Consider the following 23,165-nt stretch of genomic DNA (forward strand, 5'->3'; position numbering starts at 1 on the left):
TCAGTAACTCGAGATTTCACCTAACTAAAGTCATATTTTTTAACATTTGTTAACGATTTAACAATAACAATCATTGAAAAAACATTTTTTGAAAAAACGCACTACCCCTCCAAAAATGCTCTAAACTACTGCTACATTATGACGTCACAGGTGAGCAGTAGAATTAAATAAATATTATTAATAATATTTAAAGTGTAAAAAAATAACTTGGTCTGGCCGGGTCTCGCACTCGATAGCCCGGTCGACTCGGCACTTGGTGCGTTAAACCTCTCGGTTACACCAGTCTTCCGACCGTACAAGCGAAATTTGTTCTAAGTAACTTGTGAAATTACATTAATATAGTTAGTAATTTTGACCGTCACTGCCAGTATTGTTACACCTGCACGAATTAAAAAAAAAGCGGTATGCGCGCGTTTTATTTAGAATCATTGACTTTTAAATAAATAAAAAAATATTACATTCAAATAAAATGATAAATATTTTACACTAACTAGTGTGTGTGTGTGTGTGTGTGTGTGTAAGCCGTGCATCAGAAACAACCCACAGTTGTAGGACTTTCCAGGAATGCGTCTTAGCCGCGAGACTTGAAAGTCCTCCAACTGTGTTGTCAACGTTTTTATTAGTTTACAAATAGGTTTGAAAACAATCTAATGGGAGATCCAATAATTGGATATAAAAAAAAATAATTTTTTTTTTATTTCGAAATATTCAATGGTTTTTTTATTGATTTTATAGTAGAATTTTGTTTTTTATGCCGCAAGATTATAATAAAAGATTCATAATTTCAAGTTAATCATTTTTATAGTAACAGTTAATTTAATAAATAGAATTGCAAATTAAATAAAGAATAAATTCATCTATGGTAAAACATTAACGAGCATGAATATCATTGAGATAAATACTGAAAAAATAAATTGTAAAAAAAGTAATCGTCTCTATATATACAGACAATATAACCTAGATATAAAAATAATAACGTGACAAATTAAATCGTTTTAAATATGTATGTATAATTTATGATTGTATAAATAATAAAATTTAATTATAACTTTATCAGATATACAGTAATAAAAATTACACGTTTGGTATAAAGTATAAAGCTAGTAAAATCGATACTTTATACTGATCGATTCAATTTATAACCAAAACAAAACTATCTGACCTAAATATCGTTTGGAAAAAAAAACATCTAATGTGGACACTAGATGACTTCCTTGAACATCTATTAAATTACATATACACATTTTTAAAAGTACATAAAAGTTTATTTCACTAACAACAACTTCTGTTTTATCTTTCCATATATATTTAATTTTTATTGTTTTTATTGAATTATTATTGATTGTAATTTTTTTTACAATCACGGGTTAATAATTATTAATAAATCAATATATTTAAACTAAAATAAAAATGTAAAAAAAAAAGGAAATGAAGTCGAATTCGAACCGATGTGCCTTCACCTTGTAAGATCAAAATATTTCATTAACTAAAATTTTATTTGGCTATAAATTTGGAACCGATGAAAATAAGTACCACTAGTTGAAAAGCTCTCGATGAAGGCTTATTACTGCAGTTAATAAAAAGTCCAATATACAAATTTCTTTTGACTTTGGGCTTTTTTGGACATTTTTGGTCAAGTCGATTGCAATCAAAAGGGAAAGTGCACAACTAGATGTTATAATAACAGTCCTAAATCCAAAATTTCAACATTCTATGACTAATCGTTTTTGGGTAATGAGAGATACATAATACATACGTACAGACGTCACGCCGAAACTAGTAAAAATGGATTCATGAATGGTCAAAATGGAAGTTTCCGTTGAAATTTAAAAACTAAAATTTTTCGCGATCACAATACTAGCTTTACTTTGTACAATAATGTAGAAAGGAAATAATATTACAAAAAGTTTTAAATCTTGTTTTATAATACCGTGTAAATTTTCACGAATAGACAACGTCAGGAAATATGTTAAATAATTACACATGTACCCTTAATTTAGCCCTGTACGGTTGTTGTTTGCGAAAGTAAAGGTGGAATATTGTATTGTCACCCGATCTTATTAACTATGCAAAATTTCAACAATAGGTAATGTCAAGATGTATGTTAAATTAAGGATGCAAAATTTAAGGACAAACATGAAAAAAAACCATTGTGAGTTAGAGAAAAGCAAGTAAAACAAATCAAACGTTTGTACCAACCCTCAGTAATTTTCGTGAAAATCATTTTACAAGCACAAAAAAATTAGGAACGGTTTAAATTACCTATGTTTCTGCCAATAAATAGATAAATTTTTCTAACAAAATTTTTTTTATACAAAATTTAATTTTGTAAAACATTAAATCGATCGAGCAAATATAAATAACAAAATCACGAATTTATTTTGTTTTATAATAACCTGGTACCGTAATTTTAACAACGGTTTTCATATCATGATAGTGCTACTATATATTTTTTTATTTTAAATGTATTTAAAACGTGTGTTTATTTTCAAATTACCAAACCATTAACGAAATTGTAATTATATTAACAGCTGTGATACAGTAAATAACATTTAATGACTTAATTAAACGCTACATTTAATAAATAACAATGTACAATTAACTTATACAAATAATTTAAAAAAAAAAAAATCGTTTGTAGTTTCAAATTTTAATCGATCAAAATCGTTTTTTTCACTCTAAAAAAAGTATTTTTTTCACATTGGTTTGCTTGCCGTTTCTTCCGCCACCACACCACTCGGTCGCCCTAAACCATAAGACCGAATGTCTATGCCACAAACGGCTACTGACCCCCGCAACAGTTTAGCGACCAGTGTCCAAAATAACTCCTAGAACTTACGTAACAGCGTGAGCGAACTAAGCGCGGTGCCATACACGACCGGCTAACGTGTCCCAACCGCTCACTTGTCATATATTTGCTAAAATGGGTAGGCGCACCCCGTCAACTACTAAAAATATATATGACATACATAAATTAAAATTTACTTTGTCTAGACATTAATTTGCTGCCACGCCTAGGTCGCTGAATGACAGCAAGTACCTGTCCACCATATTAAAGCGCTTGGAGCCTTAACTGGTTGGTAGTCAGCCATATATTTCTAGGTTAGCTTCCGGTAGGAGTCTTCCCTTAGGTAAACTACTGATGTCGGTTGAACATAGCAACCGCATCAAGAAACTCCCACACGGTCCGACAATGCGGCTCTCACCACATTGACTCGCCGCTTGCGAGTGGCCAATTTTCCTCTCGACCTCTAAGTTCCAGGTGGCCCGGCCTCTGGTCGTCCCAAGAGCAGTTCAGTGAAACATCAGGTGTTCGTTTGACTGGACTTTCCCTCAGAGGCACAGCTCATCAACTGTCAGGCGGAACCGAAACAGATATTCGTTCAAATTAACATGGTTGATGAGCACCTGGTCATCCGTTGCCCTTAAAAACGAACTCGAGGCATACCATCCCCCCAGATCCCGTATAAACTTGTACAGGGATCTTCCCTTAGTCGTGGTGTCCCATTCCAGCCGCCATGCTTCTATCAGGAGGCCTCTTCTGCAGGTGGGAATGGGCAAATGTACGAAATTTAGATTCGGTGCATTCTGATCACCGTTCCGTTCCGGTACTGGCCCGACTCGAAACCGCATCCCGAATAACTCGGCCTCCCGGCCTCTTCGCAATCTCACCATCGCTGCCCGAACTTTCACCATTAAATCGGTTGGGAGAGCCTTCCCCAATACAATGGTAGTTTCGTAGGAGTTTTTTTTTAAAACACCAGTGTACACAATTAAGGCTCTGCGCTGGGGATTCCCTAAATTTTGAACAATTGTTCTATTCATATCCAACCTATGCGCCCAAAGGGGCGCCGCGTATGAGGCCATGTTTTCGAAGACACCTCGGTACACCGTGTACATTTGACGGCCCGACAACCCATAGTCTTTCACAGCAATCCTCCAAAATTTGTGCATCGCTAAGACGGCGTCCGCCGCTAAAAAAAAAAGTACGTCTAACTTCGACCTAAATGTATGTTTGTTTATTTTTTCAGATAACTTAAATGAAAAAACCTTTTTAGACCAAAAATTACATCGAATATATATATTGTCGACCATAGCTCGTTTCGATCCTTTCCCGTCTAGTACGAGAGCTATTACCCTTGGACCCGCTGTTTTCATTAAATTCATGCTTGCGAGAATAATAATGTAAATAAAATTAAAGCCTATTCAATTTTTAAAAAATGTCTATTGTAATTACTTAAGAACAACAGTTTGGTCAGTACAGGATCCGAAACTTTTAAGCGATCTAAGAATATGAGTTAAAAAAACGGCCTCCATCTTAAAAATATTTACCGGTTACCCGGGAAAAAGTGTATCTGCCCGGTTCGTAGCGTTACTCGACAAACTTCTGTAGCAAGTCACCGTACTTCGTTTATCATTTTTTTTTAATTTTTAATTACTTTAATTTTTTGTTTTTTTATCAAGTAACCGGAGGCAGGTACAGACACAGACAGTCACGTCGCACAAACAGTAACAGCGACTATGTTGGTAAAGCCGCCACGCCGAAAACCGTCGCATTCTTAAAAATTCAAAATCCGAAAATCGGTTCTAGGTATTCATCTGAAGAGTAGTATTTTCAAGCCCCAAACTAGTGAATATCTCGTTTAGTATATGTCGGTAAAGTGGAAAATTTGCAATCACTGTTCAAATATTTTTTAACTTTCTTCACCCCTTTCAAGTTCGAATTTGGGAAAACTAGAAATTGGTTTTTTCATATCTACATGAAAATAATTACACACACAATGAAAAAAATCGAGCTTTTATCGTTATTTGTTACCGAGAACATAAAAAGAAAATTGTAATTTTCACTGTTACTCCATTCTAACCTTTTAAACTAGGAATGTAAAAGAAAATCTTTCTTAAAACAAAACCGAAATTCATCAGTTTATGTTGAATAGTTTTTGCTAGGTGCTAATGAATCAGTTAGGACAAGTTGCTTCATAGGTATATCATACATACATAAGTTCCCCTCAGGACTTCCATAATCTATTCTACACCAGAAAATAATGGAAAAGAACATATAAACACATGTCCTAAAATACTTCGTTTGCGAGTAACGGCTAGTGAAAGATTTCCCTCGGGTTTCAGCTACCCGAAATGGGAACGTACTGAAATCTGTAGGCGTTAATTAAGAAGCAAAATTAGTGTTAATATGGGTTTTGACCTGAAAAATCGATTAAAATACGTCCCAGAAACGTATCTGCAGTATATTTTTGAGAAATACGAGGTTAAATCCAATAAATTGTGGTAAAACCTAACTTATAAAAAATTTAATTCTGAACAAAATAAAGTTAAGTTGAATAAAAAAAAAAGGTAGAAACAGTACGATTCACCAAAGAGAGAATAAATGTTCAAAAACGAACCCGCAATTTTCAACACATTTCTTGGCACCCTTCTGTACTGCTTTTGTTGCTATTTTTAGTTCTTCAGGGCCGTCCTTAAGTTGCTTATCCGTATCCACAATGCGGACAATTAATTCTTCACGAAAATTTATTTTTGTTTTGTATAAAATATTTATCAGACATCCCGACACGCAAAAATCTAAAGGTGGTAGAACAGTCGATCTTAGTTTAGATTAACAGTCCGTTGCGGGTAATCAACTTTACTTTTTTGAGGTCGTATAATCCGAAAGTAGCAAATGCCGGTCTTACCAAAAGAAGGTTTCACTACTGTTGTTTCTTGCTGCAAAAGAAGACGGTGTACTCTATTTTCAACAAGACGGCCCAAAGGGACACAAATTTCGGGATATAATGAAAATAAAGCGTACACTTTTTCCAGGACGGGTAATGTTAAGGTTTTAAGAGGGCAAGGAAATCTACAAAACCAATGAAACCGTTCTTTATTCTTTGGGGATATTTAATGTTAAAGGTTGACGCTTCGGAACCGCGAAACGTCGAGCGGCAAAAGATCATTATTAGTGAGATAGGGAAAATAAACGATAATTTATCATAACGTCGATGGCACTGTTCGCAGAACGAATTGATTAATCGCTTTCATCGAATGAAGGTGGCCATTTAAATAATATAATTTAAAAGAAAAATGAAACACGTATACTAACTAAATTGGAAATAAAACATTTTCAATTAACGGTACTAATTTTACTTTCCCGTCTAGAAAGCGCTATAGTTCTAGATGGGAAAATATTGTAATCGGTCCAATTTGGGCATATGCGGTTTTCAACGGATCTTTATGTTCTGAAACCTAATAAACTAAAAGATCTAAAGGTGGTAGAACAGTCGATCTTAGTTGCCAGGAATGGCAGGAACCTCCACGACAGATCCATTTCTCAGGTAAATGATTGAAGTGAGCGGAAACGGCACAAGAGAAACGAGGAGGCGCGCCATCAAGTCGAGCTGGAAGTAGTCCAAAAAACTTTGCGTCTCAACGCTAGAGGAAGTTGTCTCGGCGCATTTAACTAAGTTACTGTATGTCAAAAGATGAAAAACGAGATGACCGAGGGGTGTCTGAAGGAAAAATATTGAACAGGTCAGGGAATGTTTCCAGTGTAGTCCTTAAAAATCTGTTTCGAAGACCGATCGCGAACTAGCAATGTCGGCGATATCAGTGCGAAATGTTTTAAGGAAACGGTTACATATGCGTCCAAACAATTTACAATTGTTAAAGGTGTTAAAGCCTACCGTCTACGCTTCCGTATCGACTTCACGATAGAAACGTTGCAGAATGTAGATGAGGACTTTCTCGATCGAATCGCCACGATGACGTTTTCACTAAATGGATTCAGTACCCGTCTTCGAAAATCTTCCGGGAAATACTCTGTCGACTGAATTTTTAGCTCGCACAAACGCACCTTCACGCTATCCAAACTGTGGTGAATAATAAGGTCTTCATTCAAATTTGTCTTAATAAAATCGGAAGCGAATGGAAACATTTGAAGGCGTATAATCCAGATATCAAGGTTCTTAGTGAAAACATGAACTGTGTCATTAATAAAATATTTCTATCGCGTACTTGTAAATTCACATTCCAGTCATTTAAATACGAAAATATATCGGCGATATATACATACTCATTTTGTAAAAACATCGATGAGGCTTATCCTGGAAAAATCCAATAACCGGGTTATAACACTTTCCCACGCGATATAACAATCTCACTTCTGTCAGTGTAGAAAAGAAAAGTTTTTCTTTTCACCCGTTTCATCGCACAGTTTAGCAAACAGCCGCAGATAATTAAATTTAACTTTTTTTTTCTTTTCCCCCTACATCCCTGGGCAGGTCATCCAGTTAAGTATACTCTGCCCAGGGACGTGTCCATAAACTCTAAATTAAATTTAACTAGGTTTCATCGGGTTAACCTACCGAGTTGATCTAGTGGTGAACACGTCTTTCTAAATCAGCTGATTTAGAAGTCTGAGAGTTCCAACGTTCAAGTCCTAGTAAAGTCGGTTATTTTTACACAGATGTGAATACTAGATCGTGGATACCGGTGTTCTTTGGCGGTTGGGTTTCAATTAACCGCACATCTCAGGAAACTGAGACTATACACTTCATTTACACTTTTACATATCATCCTCTGAAGTAATATCTGAAAGGTAATTACCGGAGGTTAAACAGGAAAAAGAAAGAAAGGTTTCATCGGGTTGGAGTTGTGAGGTCGCGAAATATTTATTATATATTTTTTATTTTTTTTACTTTTTGGAAGTTGTAGAGCTAAAAAGGTTGAGAATAGTTGTTCTAGAGTTTTATAAATGATCTCGTATCTCCAATACTTATCTATCTAACCGATTTGATGCAAAGGATTGAAGCAGCTTTCGCTTCAATTACACTAGATATGGTCGGTAAGGTATAGGACGAATCGATTGGATGTGTGCCGCGTGAAATAAGATGCTTACACTCAATACTTGTAGAGGAAAATTGTAAGAATTATTCTTCTATTTTATCTGATACATTGTTAAAGTTAAGAGATTTTAAATAGCTTTAAAATCCCGATATTCTTTTTTGAATATCCTAGATATTGAGAAAAGTAGTAAGCGAGCGATGTAGAGGAAAAACATTTCATAACTTATAACCTGCTGCATGTCCAAATTAAAAGTAAACGGCTCGGATTCAAGAAAATTTAGTTTTCTACAAAACCAATAATAATTCTTTATAAATAACTATTTTTAGAAAACATTATATAAACCGTTTAACCTTTTTCTCTCACAATAAATGAAGTAATAAATTTTTTTATTTTATTTTAAATATCACTTATCACAGTAAATAACGGATGCTTTTAATTACAGTTTTATTATTAAAAAAAAAACAAAATCAATTAATGAAAATGAATACATGAGGTTTTATTAAATAAATAATAATAATTCTGATTGAAAATCCCTTTTCATTTGTCGATAATCGGCAAATACGGCATAAACGGTTATTAAATACTGCATAGTGTTTAATAGGTTTTATATGAACGTAAAAACGAATAAAATTAAAAAAATAAATATTTTCTTCTTCTTTTTTTTAATGATAAATAGTAAAATTAAATTAAATAGGTTTACAGAAAAACGGTTGGCGAATAGAAAAAAAAAAAATTAAACATTATGTAGAAAATTATTAGAGTTCACTTATTAACATGTATTGTAAGGCGAGTAAAAAAATTCGGTAATTAAAAAAATTATTATAATGATGTTAATTAATAAGAGACGATCATCATATTATAATATTAAATTAATTTAATTAAACATTTTAATAAATCTTCATATAAAAAAAAATCCTTATAAAAGCAATTCCTGCTCTTTTAAAAGCAGGAATTAAAAAAAAATCAATTCCGCAAATAAGTATGGTAAAAAAAAAAAAACAAATGAAACAAAAATATGTGAGGCAGCTTATATTAGACATTAAAGGTTGCTGAGCGAGCATTGACCAAACGAACGTAGTATGGAGGGTGGTGACCTTGATAAATCACTTTACAAACCAGTCGGTCTGTGAAAAAGTTGGATGTACAAACTTGTACGTATAAATTATCATAAAAAAAAACAAAAAACTGCAAAATTATTACAGAAGAAACAATAAATTTGCAATGTGTAAAAAAGTATAATACAAAGGATCAGTAATTTCTATATATATACTTCGCCAATGAAATAAGACGACTGCTTGTAGAGATGCAAATTTAAACTAAGGAGTTCAACTTTCCTAACATCGACTTTTAAAATTCAACTATCGGTATTTATATCAATTAAAAATGATTAAAACCACCATGGCAGGCTAAGTAAAGAAAATGAGGAGTGAAGTGGGGTTCCTTTGTTTCTTCAACGAGACTAATACATTATTGTGTAATAGCATGCTAAATTCCATCAAAATGCTCCCGATATTCGTTTGTATAATTTCATATCTGTATCCTAAAGACTACACATTCTTTGTTAGGAAAAAATTAGTTTTGAAAAATTATATCTTACGAACCAATCTACAAACAAATTTGATACCATACAAAACTATGTTGTTTTCTGTTAAATCCATGAGAATTTCAATTTATTTAAAGAAAATATGTAGAAATTACAGCAGAGTAATATTAAATAGTACTGTGTATCAATTGTTTTCAGGTTTTTAACATTTAATAATTCTGTTGTTATACACACATATATATATATATATATATATATATAAAATTACTATTTATCTATGTTTAAGAAAAGACATTTTCTTAAACGAAGATAAAGAAAAGACAAGAAATGTTACTATAAACACTTAACCACTGGTTCTTAAAAATTAAAAAAAAAGCAGAGTTGTCGGACTTTCCCGTCACAAGGCTTTTTTCTGATACATAAGCAACTTACTTAATTTAAAATGTTTATCATTTTATTTAAATATAATATTTTTTGTTTATTTAATTCAATGATTTTAACTAAAGCTCGCGCGCACACGTATTTCATTCACGCGGGTATGGCGGTACTAGCGGCCACTTTAAATATTATTAATTTATTTAATTCTACCGGTGACCTGTGACGTCACAACATAGCAGACAACTACAGCAATACCACCTGGGCTAATAAAGAATTGGTTATCGAAAATCAGCTGATTTCAAAGTCCAGAGTTCTAAGGTTCAAATCCTAGTGTAGGCAGTTACTTTTATACGGATTTGAATACTAGATCGTGGATACCGGTGTTCTTTGTCGGTTGGGTTTCAATTAAACACACATCTCAGGAACGGTCGACCTGAGACAGTACAAGGCTACACTTCATTTACATTCATATAGTACATTTACATTCATTTAGTAACAAAACCCGTAGAGAATTTAATTCTGAGAAAATGAATTTAAGTACAATCACTAAAAAGTAAATAAAGTAATTACAGTAGAGCTTGTTTTTATTAGAACAGCTGAAATTCGGGCGAAATATTTCGCTAGCCGTAACAAGGAAAAAGCCGGGCTACACTACAAGGTATCAGATAATTATATCACGGATAAGCAAAGATTTAGAAATTAACTAGTCGACTGCAAAGCATATCCTGGAGCAGATATTGATAGCGACCGTAATTTAGTTGATAATGAAATGTAGATCGGGGTTAAAAAACCTGAAGAAAAGGTGTCAGATGAATCGATGGAATTTAGGGAAGCTTGAGGAAGAGGAGGTAAAGAAGATTTTTGAGGAGGACATGGCAAGAGGTCTGAGTAAAAATATAAGGTAGAAAACATAGAAGAAGAAGGGGAGAATGTTAAAAAGGAAATTCTTAAATCAGCAGAAACGGACTTAGGCGGAACAAAGAGAATTAGTACAAAACCTTGGATATCAGAGGATATATTATAGCCGATGGATGAACGTAAACTGGCAGTGCAAATTAGCGAAAGAGTAGATTAAAGAAAAGCGTTCAGAAGTGGAAAGAGAAATGGTCATAGGTAAAGTAGAAGGAGCACACAGGAAAGTTAAGGAGAATTTTGTGGTAAAGTTAAAATCTAATAAACCGTTAAACAAAGATGGTATACCGATTTATAATACGAAAGAAAAGGTCCGATAAGCGGGTAGATTATATTAAATTAGTACGGAGGAAATGAATTAGAAACCGGTGTTATAGAGGAAGTCGAAGAGGATGAAAAGAGAGATAAAATAATGAGATCTGAATTTAATAGAGCATTGATAGATTTGAATGGCAAAAAAGCTCCTGGGATAGACGGAATACTTGCAGAATTACTGCGCAGTGCAGGTGAGGAAGCGATAGATATACAAACAAAATAGATGGACCACTGAATATACAAATATAATTAAAAAAGATGAAGGAGGTAAAATAATTATGTCATTTAGGAAGTAGAATTACTAAAGACGGACGATATAAAATGCCGAATAACACAGGCGAAACGAGCTTTCAGACTGTAATATAATTTGTTTACATCAAAAATTAATTTAAACATCAGGAAAATATTTTTGAAGTATATGTTTGGAACAAACAATATATGGAAGTGCAACTTGGACGAACGGAGTACCCGAGAAAAAAAAATTAGAATCTTCTGAAATGCGGTGTTATAGGAGAATTTTAAAAATCAGACGGGTGGATAAAATGACGAAGAGGTGTTGCGGCAAATCGATGAAGAAAGAATTTGGAAAATATAGCAAAAAGAAGAGAGGCTTATATAGGCCATATCTTAAGGCATCCTGGAATAGTCGCTTTGATATTGGAGGGACAAATAGATGGGAAAAATTGTGCAGGCAAACAACGTTTTGGAATGTGTAAAACAAATTGTTAGGGATTTAGGATGTAGGGGATACCGAAATGAAAAGACTGGCACTAGATATGGAGCTACAGATAGATACGGAGAGATGCATCAAACCAGTCAAATGACTGAAGACAAAAAAAAAAATCCGTAACTGGAAAACAAAGGGTTTCCAGACCTATGTTTATATGAACTTTTTTCATTATTTTGACCAGTAGAACAGGTCTTAAAAGTTTCTGTTTCTTCGTGGGACGACTTGTATAAAAATAATTATTAAAAACTTCGCTCTAAAAAGTAGAAAATAATACTTTTCAGTTATTTAAACTTACACTTTTAGAAGTTGCCTCAGACTTAAAACAAACTGGCAACAACTAACTTTTGATTTGGCGGCAATTTCAAAGGTTCATAATTTAAAGAACAAAAACTTTATTATATACATATATGTTTATTTAAACACATATAAATTTTAGAACGGATTTTTAATTTTAATCGTATTATTATTTTAAATACTGGTAGGGCTATAAAAAACGGTTTAAAGAAAAAACCGTTATCAAGAAACGAAAAGGGGTGAAAGTAACCTTTATAGTAAAAATAAAATCAAAGAAATAGAATAAAAAAGCTATCAACAAATATATGAAATAGGCTGTGTGGAGTCTGAGTACAAATATGATTATTTTTATATAATCTAATTATCACCTATTAACTGGATAATATTTTTTTTCTTTTCTCCATGTTCAGCTCTTTCGTAGAGATCGTTGCTTCGTCGTAAAGTATGAAAATAATAATACAAATTGGATTTTAAAAATTACAAGATTAAACATATCCTCTTTCTATAACACCTCACACATATCAATTTTTTAAATCCATTAAATATTAATTTTTTTATACGTTCTGACGAAGCAGCGATCTCTATGAAAGCGCTTAACATGAGGAAATAATAATATTACGACAGTAAGCTATAATTCGTTTTTGTAAATAATTATATTGTTCTAGTACGATGCAATTTTATTTAATATTTATTTATTTTTGACACAATTAAATATTTACAATTTATTCTCTCAGATCGATGAATAAATGTGTTACATGTCTATAACAGACTTGAAGGAGAGAAAACCAACTGTAATTAACTCATCTATATTCCGTTTATTTTGGCTGACACCCTGTAACACCTGCCGGTCGGAAGATAATGAAATGTTTTTTTTTGCAGCGTGTAAAAAAAGCCATATCTGACCGGGAATCGAACCCACACTCTACGGATGAAAATAAAGAGACACTTATCACTACCACGGAATAGACTACCGATTAACATCATTTTCCAAACTACGGTTTGCCAAATAATTTTATTAAATATTTAAAGAAAATTACATTAACATATTACAAGGGTTATTTACTATTAAGTTGTAATGATGAAGAGAAAAGACGATCTTCATGTCATCTATGAAAACATGTAATATTTAGTTTAAACAAATTTCTACTAAATTTCATGGAAAATAAATTATAATTAGACCATCAGAGGAGTTTGTTTATTTCGTATGAAGCAAGTTTTAAATCTGTTAAAAATTAAAAAACACGACTGCCAAAAAAAATTAAAAAAAGGATGTCCGGGCAGTGCAGATCATTATAATGTAGAAGTACGGAGCCCCTAAATTTTGAACCACTGTCAATAGATCCGCGAAGGTTTTATGCCAATATCACTCGGTTATAAAATACCCGTGTACTATAAACCTCCAGTTGCTCTTGGAAATGACATTGTTCATTTCGTTCGACGTATTGATTTTCCTGCGTTATTTACATATTTTTTTTTTGTCTTCAGTCATTTGACTGGTTTGATGCAGCTCTCCAAGATTCCCTATCTAGTGCTAGTCGTTTCATTTCAGTATACCCTCTACATCCTACATCCCTAACGATTTGTTTTACATATTCCAAACGTGGCCTGCCTACACAATTTTTCCCTTCAACCTGTCCTTCCAATATGAAAGCGACTATTTCCAGGATGCCTTAGTATGTGGCCTACAAGTCTGTCTCTTCTTTTAACTATATTTTTCCAAATGCTTCTATCTTCATCTATTTGTCGCAATACCTCTTCATTTGTCACTATATCCACCCGTCTGATTTTTAACATTCTCCTATAGAACCGCATTTCAAAAGCTTCTAATCTTTTCTTCTCAGATACTCCGATCGTCCAAGTTTCACTTCCATATAAAGCGATACTCCAAACATATACTTTCAAAAATCTTTTCCTTTTTATTCTCGGCTAGAATTACTATATCATCAGCAAATCGTAGCATCTTTATCTTTTCACCTTGTACTGTTACTCCGAATCTAAATTGTTCTTCCAAATGCTTCTTTCTTCATCTATATAGTATAATAATATTTTTTTACAATTATTTAAACATATATATATATATATATATATTTATAACCTATGACACCCCCGGTAGCGTAAGGACTTCAACGCTGGGTCATATATCTAAATCTATTCAGCCATTGAGCTGCTACGTACACGGAACAAACGTACATACAAACACCCTAAATATTTTACATTCGTTTTTTGGGCAGTCTGTAAAAGCAATCGTCAAAGTCGGTCCATTTGATAATCGGTGCTTAAAAACAACAAAAAAGTACGGGTCGATGTGTGAACCTTCCAATTTTTTTTTTTTTAACTTAATAAAAAATTGATAACAAATTGCAAAAAATTACATTTTAAATCGACGGTCTGAATTATAATGAAGCGTTCAGAAATATTTTTATTTATTTATTCGCGTAACAGCAACAATAATACTCGCTATGATGAATCGTATTAAATTTTATAGAGTGTGAAAAAATGCGATGCTAGATCGGTAACCGAACCCGGACTCTTCTGATAAAAACATACTATAAATACCGCCACAGAAAGCAAAATTTTTTTTTTAAATAAAATTAAAAAAAATTCTTATCGCTTATTTATTTTTAAATAGCTTTAAAAATAATTATACGTTTTGTCTATACGATTGGACTTCGTAAAGTATATTTTCGTTTTTCTCTCTTTATCTTTTACTATTATTCCATCTTTATCTACTATACTTCATCTCCCTCGCATCTGTTAGTAAACCGTAGGAATAGCAAATTAAATAGAATTCAAGTCGACCTTGAAAAAAAACAGACTATCCTAATGCCGGAGCCGGCTGAATATAGATATAACATAACAATAAAAACATGACAACGCGCTCCGAGAAATAATCGTACATGAATTATACATACACTTAACAATCTATTCGTGCTCTGACAAATACGCGCACGCACACTCACGAGCGATTATTATATAACCGAAGTTCTTCGACGTAACTTCATCGCAAAATTATATTATATAATAAATTTACAGGTCGAAAAAGCACATGAAATGTTTATCTTATTGAAATATTATTCTCTATTACACACGAACAGAGGGGAATATCTCGGCTTCTAGACCGAGATATCGGTCTCGCAAGACTTTTGCCGCGAGTTAAATAGTTTATAACTAGTTTTATAATTACGTTAAAGCTTATCTTGTTTTATTCCCCGACTAATTTTCTGATAATCTATGAAAAAATTTCACATATTAAACAAACTCGAGACGACGTGAATATGCGTGTAAAATGTTTAGAATCGTTACGTTTGAGTGGTTTACTTCTATGAAGAATAATCTAACGTATATGTTTTCTGAAAATTGATAGGCTATAATTAAATACGGCAGTTTATAACGGTCTCGTTATACAATATATTAAATATGTAATTGTTATCCCGTGAGGGAACCTCATTTTTATAGTAATTAACAAAAAAAATCCTATAATTTACTTAAGAAAAACTAATAAATATCACCATCATAACAAGTTAAATTCTTTATAGATCTGACATGCCAGCCGGCCTCCGTGTGGTAACATCTCGGCCTTTCACCTGCAAGTCCTGGGTTCGAATCCTGGTCAGGCATGCCATTTTTCACACACGCTACAAAAAAAAAAAAAAAAAAAAAAAAAAAGATCTGAAATGCCAATTAACTTTCCTATTCTAAATCGTTATTCTCCAACGTTCACCTCCTTATTTCTTGATTTTTCATATTATCTGTCCACTTTATCTTCTCTAATCATGTCTACGGTTATTTCACATATCACCGATATATATATATATATACTTTAACATCTATACAGAAATACAATCCAAATTTAAGATTTAACAAAACGCTTCTTAAAGTTTAGTTCAATTTTTTGTTTTTTTATTCCTTCCTTTCTTTTCAAGCTATTATTTAAATTACACTTTTGCTATCTACTGTTAACATCATTTAATTCCTAGCGTATCCTGGTTTCATTACTTTCGTTTTCTATTAAATATAGGGAGGTTTTAATAACACCAATTTTACTGAAAGTTTAAAATGGGAAACTAATATACACAAAATCTTTAGTATAGACAAAAAGGAAAATAATGATGTTATCCATTATTATAATACATAGTTAACGATATTATATACAAAAAAATTAAAAAAAAAAAAAACAAACAAACTTAAAATTACTAAAAAAGACTACAAAAAGAAAATAAAAAATCTTTTTATTTTTTATTTTTCCTGTTTAGCTTCCGGGAATTACCATCCAGATATTTCTTCAAAGGATGATATGTATGAGTGTAAATGAAGTGCAGTCTTGTACATTCTCAGTTTGACCATTCCTGAGATGTGTGGTTAAGTGAAACCCAACGACCAAAGCACACCGGTATCCACGATCTAGTATTCAAATCCGTATAAAAATAACTGTCTTTATTAGGACTTGAACGCTGGAACTTTTTCCACTTCCAAATCAGCTGATTTGGGAAAGACGCGTTCACCACTACACTAACCCGGTGGGTTGGGTTGGCCTAAAAACCTGTAGAGATGAAAAATCACACGAGAAATATTTTATAATCGACAATGTATTCTTTTCAATTTACGAATTATTTAGTAGTACATCTATAATTTGTATTATACAGGTGTTCAAATTGAGGCACCCATAACTTAGTTTAATTATTAATTAAATAATAGTTTATCGGTAAACACTTACATAATAATTAACAGAAAGTGTTGAAAGCAATATACGTCCACTTGTCAATATTTTTAACCGTATTGTTGGCTACTCTTATTAGCTGTACCCTGTCTATTTTCTGGACGGCATCGGTTATATTTGTCTTCAATTCCTGCAGGGTGTGGGAAACACTGCTACAAACAATTTCTTTTAAGTACCTCCATAGAAAAAAGTCTGGACTAGTCAAATCAGGGAATTTTGATGGCCACAATTCTTTAGAAACGATTCTTGCGCCGAAAACCCTTTGTAGCATCACCATTGTAGAGCGATCTGGATGGCAAGTGGCGCTGTCCAGTTACAAACGGAAGTCACCGCTCATCCTCTTGCAGTACAACTGTGGACTGTTGGATAATTTCTTGGTAGCTGACTTCTACCAAGAAAAGATCCACAGTTTTTCCCAAAAAAACAAGAGTCCTATTATTCTTCGCCTTAAAACCGGGAACCATACGCCTGTTTTTTTTGGATGTAGGGGAAATTCAAAGAAAATGATCGGGTTTTCAGTACCCCAAGTTCGGAACTGCCGACGTTGCCTCTAATGAAGTTTTTGAACCGTTGACAATAATGAATCCTTTTACCATAATCAACACGGAAAACCTGCATTCGATACAGATAAAATTTCAGCATTCTCCTCACTGAAGTCTGGGCAGAACCTACTGAAATGTTTTTTCTCCCGGCTTAATCTCCGCAAAGATTTATGAGGAATGTGAAAATAAAAACTGCTAGCAGCAGTCGCGGCTCGCATATAGGCACTGTGAAACTGCAGCATCCCCTATTTCCATTTGATATTATCGATAACATTTAATATGAGTCCTTTTTTGTTTATACATGTACAATATATTAATCCTTAAACTTAATGTCAGTACCCATCTACCAGTTTATGAAAAAGATACAAGAACTTTTGTATGGAACTGTGCGATTCACAGTTCCAGCGGTGTGGTATTTGACTGTTATGCGTATACGCAATTAGTAAGTTGCAAACGAGGGAGAGGGAGCTCTGTCATTCCTGCAGTGTCGACCCTGGCGTGCTGATGGAAGCTGGTTTTTTTTTTACTCTGCGTGTGTACGGAACGTTCCTTGTTCGTTCCCTTTTCTAGTTTAGTCGGTGGAAGGAATATGAAAGAGGTTTAGTTGTTTTTTCAGTAGCGATGAGAAAGGGTTCTTTGATTGCCAAATATGCCAAAAAACATGCTGGAAAAGTGAAAGAGAAGGTAATTAGTAAAAACTAATTATGTATTTGTTTCTGTGAACATAGAAATTTAAATTAAGTACCGTTGGACTATTATGTTTCTAAGCGGACATTTTATTAAGTTATTATCTAATAAACAAAAAAAAATATTATCTGTATTGACATTTTATTATTATTCGGTTAAACCGAGTACGGTTTTTAAGTACAATGCTTAAAAATCGTGTATTATGTTCTTGAATATGATAATGTAGAATTAGATTATTATCCTGTTCCAAGCTGTTCTATTTGATGTTATTTTTTAGGTTCTTTTATGTTACAGAAATTCTTAACAATGACCTTGAAAAAGTTCAGAAAATAATTTTCTGGAGCAATACCCCCATTAATTTTAGCTACGAACCGTAACTGGCCAGCAGTAACATCAGTTGACGCTAGCATAGATTGAGCAGCACCGGTCACAGCCAACGGTAGTAATACGAAAACACAAAAGTACGTTTTATAAAATATTTTTATCCTGCAATTTAATTGTTTGTTTGTCACAACAAAAAGTTATTTACGAAATAAAGTAAAACGTTATTTTTTACAGATATTCTTCTTCTTTTTTTTTTAAAGTGAAAAAATACATTCAATTCTCGTTTGATTACTTTGAAAAAACAACAATAAACTCACAAAAACAATGAAAAAAGCAGAGAATTTTAGAGTAAACATAACCGGAAAATTATACAACTTTTTTTTTTTTAATTTTTTGGAGGAGATAAAAATAAGCATTTCAGTAAAATTTCTCTAGTTCATAATGAGTTACATACTATTTTAAATGTTTATAAAAACCATTACTTTAAAATTTATCAGAAAAAGGGAAATTGGTAATCCAAAAAAATATCCTAATTTTGAAAAAGAAGAAACGTGAAAAAATTAATTGTTATTATTATTATTATTGTATGACACGAAATAATATTTATTAGAAATTATTTTTACTTTTAAATACTCCTAAAATTGAATTAGAAAAATACATTTTTATTTTAATTTACCTTTCGTAAAAAAAAAGTAAAATATAAAATGATTGGAAACAACTATTAATGTAGATGCATAATTTTTATAAAGTGATTTAATAATTCCAATTGTAACGACAAATAAAAAAGTCCATAGAATATGTCGCTTACAGATTTATATCGGTTATGACAAAGCCAATTTTTATTTAATTCGAACACAAGAATCCGCAGATCGATAATTCATAACGCAACGGTTAAACTGTAAATCTAACAACATTTATTTTTTATGGCTAAACTTTTTCTCCTTGCAAATATATTTTGAAGGTAATCATCATCAAAGGCTATTTATGAGAAATAATTTAAGTTTCAATCTTAGATTATTTTTAAGTAAACAACCGATTATTATACAAATTAAAAAACTAATGTAAAACAAAAATCAAGTTAGTTGATTTGTCATTTATTTAAACAGTTTATTCATGATAAAAAAAAATGTTTTCCATTTTCACTAATATATAAAGGTTTTTCATACTTAACCTAAAACTGTAGTACTGTGTGTGTATCATCAAGTATTTACATATTTCAATGGGTATTGGCAATTTATCAATCGATCGATTAGGGTGACAATTTTAAAAAAAAATACTATAAAAACTTCCCCATTTATGATATGGGCGTTCTTCTATTGCAATATAAATTACATTGATGGAGCCTTTCAAAAATTTTGGGAATTTAGAGATGTATTTACTAGTAGACAATTACCAATACGTAATATATAGAAGAAAAAATTTCTCATAACTGTAATATATATATATTTATATAAAATGGACACTTCTTAGGAGGGAGGAGGGTGCAATTTTCCTTCTGGAAAATTTCCAGATTAAGTCATTTCATTTATTTTCTGTTCTGTCTCTTCTTCAGTAAAATTTGATTTATTTACATCACTATTTTTAGAATTAAATTCTCTACAAGTTTTGTTAATAAATTTTACTCCTTTATTAGTCATTTAACAAAGTTATTGTATTGAAAACCTAAAAAAAAACAAAAAAAACGGATGTTTTACCTCGGATATCATGAAAGCTACAATAGATATAATTCTGGAACCTATTTTATTCAATTTTTCAGGCCAAAAACCATAGGATATCATTAACTTCGCTCCTCAATTAACGTCCTAAAAATTTCAGTACGACCCCGTTTTACCGGGGGAGCTGAATTCCGGGCGAATTCTTTCGCTAGCCGTAACTCGCTAAAAAAGCGTTTCCAGACTTATGTAACTTTTTTATACACCTGTGAAGTATGTCGGTTTCCTCGTGGAACATCTGTATGTATGTATGTATATATATATATATATATATATACTCAGATGGCCTTTTTTTTAATCAAAGTCCATGCATACCTGAACACAGTGAACTCTCATTTCAATAAATAAAGGAAAGAATTTTGATAAAAAAGAGTTCGAAGACCAGATTTTACTTTCTAAGGTCACCATTTTGTTTATGAGCAATAAAAAGCTGATATGTAATTATTTTATTTAGTTTTTTTCATAATTTTTTTTTCTTTGATACCCATCGGAAAATTCAGCCAAATTGGTCGTAATATAAAATAGATAGGGACAATCAGGTAGAAACACCTTCTCGTCGGTCATATATATATATATATATATATGTATATATAAATCCAATCCTCATACACTACTTATGACTACGCCTTACCTTAAAAAAACGGCTCTAAATATAAAGTGAAAAAAAACAATACAAAACATTTTTTTACACAATAAATATAATAAAATAAAACTAGGAACAAATCAGGTTTGACGATAAGGTAAATTTTGTTTATTTTTTTTATTTATTTTTCATCTTCTTTTTTTTTAAAAAAGATAGTTATAGAGAAACTGAGACAAGAGAAAGAACGTGTGGTGGAAAGAAAGATAAATAAAAACGTAAAAGAAGTAAGTCACAGGAAAGATATTCTATGACAGATGAAACTTCAAGGTAGATGAAAAAAAAATTATTTGAGGGAAAATAGGTACATAAATATACTTTTAAACTGACAAACTGATACGCATAAGTTACAAATAAAATTAAATCATCGAACTTGTGTTTTCAAATATTTTTACCCGAAAAAACAAAATATATTTTTCTTTAAATACATGAATTCCCCCCCCCCCCCCCAATAATACAAGTGGTATTAATTTGAAGATCATATGTTATTAATAATTTTTATGACAAAATATTTTTTTAATATTAATAAGTAGTCTAAAATTAAGTTATGATTTTTTTCCTTTTGTTGTCAAACTGTTAATATAAATTTTATATTTATAATAAGGAAAAAAAATAGTTATTAAAAAAAACTTAAAAATCAAAACAGTACCTTGGGTTAATTTTAATAGGCACCGACCGACCTATTGTATTTCGAAAGTTGAAAATTCAAAAAACCAGTCGGCGGGATTTAAAAAAAAAAATTTCGAAACTATATAATGTATAAAAATATTTTTAAAATTACTAAAAGATAATAAATAACTCTGAAAATAACTGAATAACTGAAAAATTCAGTTCATATTTATATTATAATATTGAATTTTTGCCTAACAAAAAACTCTGAGAGACGAAACGGTATAAATACTTATACATAAATGCCAAAAATAGTTTTCAAATCACATAAAACCATTTTACATTATATATTGGTAATTTTCCAAAAATATTTCATTCTTGGTAAATCAAGGTTAAAAAAAAAAAAAATCAGATATAAATACATAAATAATGACTGGTTTTGGCATATTATGACCGATTTGATTATAAAATCAAATCCATTAATTACACTGTACCAAATTATTATTTTTTTTTAATCATCGATATCTTACGATAAAAAATAATAATGAATATTTATTTCATTGTTTTTAAAACCTTTAAAAATTCCGAATGGAATACCAAATAGTTTCGAGTTTATTATTAACATTAATTTAATTACAAGCGGGCTCGGTTAAAAAAATTGTACTCCGGTATAGCGTAAAAGATAAATTAAAGAAATAGTTTAAAATATTACACATCATGTAAAAATATAACCTAAAAAATAAATACAACAAATGAAAATAAAACAAAAAACAAAAACTTACAAGCAAATAAAGAAGAAAGAAGAGGAAGAAATAAATGTATTGTGAAACACAAAACACTAAATAATTGAAGAAATTATAATAATTAATTTTAAATTAAATTAAAAAAATAATCGAGTCACTAGCACAAAATAAGAAGCAAAAATTAATAAAAACAACTAAACGTGGCGACAGTACATCCAAAACTAATGGTAAATAAAAAGCAATAATAATAAAAACGAAGAGAAGGAAAACCAACGAACGCTACGAATTCAACAAAACCTTGGCTTCTTATTCCCCACCACCTACCGGTTGTACGGCATGTCTACAACAGTGGTACCACAATACGAGTATTAAAAATTTAAAATATCCCTACTGCACCCAAGGACAAAATCATTGTACGGTATGGTATTTATTATATTGTACACAATCATAGTCTAACTTTTAAACGTATACATCATTTCCTTGTACTCGTTATTCAATTTTCTACGATACTCTTTCGTACTTCCACAATATTAAATCCATTATTGCTATTATTTAATTTTAGCATCCTTCCTTAGAATATTATAAACGGAAAAAGTTACAATTTATATAATTTACATCTTTATACGTGAAAAATAAATATGAAATATCTATTAATATAAACATTATCAAAAAAAAAATACTTTTTTTTATTTATTTTATATTTCCCAATATAATATCGTCTTCATTTACAGTGTTTTACATTAATCCGTGTACCAAATATTACTTATTACCCAGAAGGGATTCTGTCATGCATAAAAAAAAATTAAATAAATTCCCAAAAGAAAAAATCCAGTAAAGCTATGAAAGATATTCTTTTAAAAAACATATATATATATATATATATATATATATATTTTTTAAATATATATATTTTATACAATGAAAATCATGGTTTAATAATAAGAAATACTTTTTAAAAGTCTATTTTTGAAAGTCGAAACGAAATTAAAAACAAATAAAAAATCCATAATTTGAATGTTATTTCAAAAAACCGTTTTTAAAATAATTTAAAAGAAATGAATTTTATTTCTTTTATAAATTCGGTTTTATATAAAATAAAAAAAAATTAATATTTTTTTAATAATTTATCCAGAAATCAAAAATGTAACACAATTTTTTTTAAAATTATTCTACTTTGTTA

General features: G+C 31.2%; 1 protein-coding gene across 2 annotated transcripts in view; it reads right to left on the bottom strand.

The window, feature by feature from the left end:
* heph (polypyrimidine tract-binding protein 1 heph) overlaps positions 1-22,200 on the bottom strand; it is a 974,461-nt gene extending 952,261 nt beyond the window's left edge. For both annotated transcript variants that reach the window (XM_075379895.1, XM_075379893.1), the window contains exon 1: positions 22,025-22,200. The gene's annotated coding sequence lies outside the window, so the exon portion shown is untranslated. The remainder of the gene's footprint in view (positions 1-22,024) is intronic.
* Between the last annotated feature and the right edge of the window lie 965 nt (positions 22,201-23,165).

Source organism: Lycorma delicatula, chromosome 12 (genome assembly GCF_047948215.1).
Source record: "Lycorma delicatula isolate Av1 chromosome 12, ASM4794821v1, whole genome shotgun sequence".
NCBI lineage: Eukaryota > Metazoa > Arthropoda > Insecta > Hemiptera > Fulgoridae > Lycorma > Lycorma delicatula.